Source organism: Octopus bimaculoides, chromosome 3 (genome assembly GCF_001194135.2).
Source record: "Octopus bimaculoides isolate UCB-OBI-ISO-001 chromosome 3, ASM119413v2, whole genome shotgun sequence".
NCBI lineage: Eukaryota > Metazoa > Mollusca > Cephalopoda > Octopoda > Octopodidae > Octopus > Octopus bimaculoides.
In genome coordinates, this window is record NC_068983.1 from 125,277,597 (window position 1) to 125,278,905 (window position 1,309).

Consider the following 1,309-nt stretch of genomic DNA (forward strand, 5'->3'; position numbering starts at 1 on the left):
GGAAGGGAAGCATCTATAACGTTGCTTGTTTGCGGTCTTTGTGAATGAAGTGTCGAAAAGAAAAAGTTATAAAGTTATCTGCAGAATAGAGACATAGTCCGAACACTTTTGCAAATAAGTGTGCAACCCCGATAACGGTAGTAAATAAGACGAGGAATTTATAACAGAACGGGCATAACCTGGAGGTGATGGAAAATCGGGTGAGTGGATGCCACATCCTTCTTTTTAATAAATTAAAATCCAATACACAAATAAACAAAAAAATCTGTCTGAAGCTCATGCACTTATATTTTTATGATAAATGTGTGAAGAAACTCATGCAAGAAATGAGATCTGCAACAAATGCAGATCTCATGAATATGTGCGCAAAAATTAAAATCGCATGCATGCGTGTGCATGTTTTGAGAAATGCATGGAAATATAAATACAAAAACGTAGAAACACATATGCATAGAACTGAACCTGACACGGAGGATGCATGTGTCACCAAATACTATTTACTTAAAAAAATTACATTCCATAGCAGGTATTTCATTTCATCAGGACTCAGACCGCACGATGCACGTAGAAATAAATATTTGTAAAATCAACAGCTGGTTTATTTTACTACTGCCACTTCTGCTGCTAATAGCATCACCACTGAATGTACCGCTGCTCTGGCTGCTACTGCGGAAGCTGTTGCTTCCAAGCTGCAGCTAGGAATCACAGTCAGTCTTCAATTCGTTACTGCTAGCGAAAGCATCTCTACAATCAAGAAAGAGAGCAAAGTTTTCATTCAATATTTTATCTACCACGGACTTGTTTTCACTGTTGTACCACGTGTGCAGAGTTCAGCTTCATGTTGCGCAGCATGTAAGTTTTCAAACTCTGTTTTCAAATTATTTATCCAATTTACTGATTTCATATACATCCAGGATACGAATTCAATTTCAGGTGCTTTCCATTTGTTGAAAATAGTCATTTGAGGACTCTTCTAAGAAATAGTTACTACGACATGTTTGGTATGCATGCATACATGCATACATACATACATACATACATACATACATATGCATATATGTATACGTATCTATCTATCTATCTATCTATCTATCTATCTATCGATCTATCTATCTATCTATCTATTCATACAGTGCAGATTATTCATACATGTATTTCTGACTCATCACATAAGCGTGTATATATGTATATATGTATGTAGGTATATATGCAGATGCACATATGAATGCATATATAAGTGGGTAAGGAGAAATGCACCACATATAGACATATATAGACACATTTATTTGCAAATATACAATTTATATAT

The 1,309-nt window shown here is 35.1% G+C and overlaps 1 protein-coding gene across 2 annotated transcripts in view; it reads left to right on the plus strand.

Annotated features, from left to right (window-relative positions):
* Window positions 1-664: 664 nt before the first annotated feature.
* LOC106875338 (FMRFamide receptor-like) overlaps window positions 665-1,309 on the plus strand; it is a 558,102-nt gene continuing 557,457 nt past the window's right edge. For both annotated transcript variants that reach the window (XM_052966544.1, XM_052966543.1), the window contains exon 1: window positions 665-852. The gene's annotated coding sequence lies outside the window, so the exon portion shown is untranslated. The remainder of the gene's footprint in view (window positions 853-1,309) is intronic.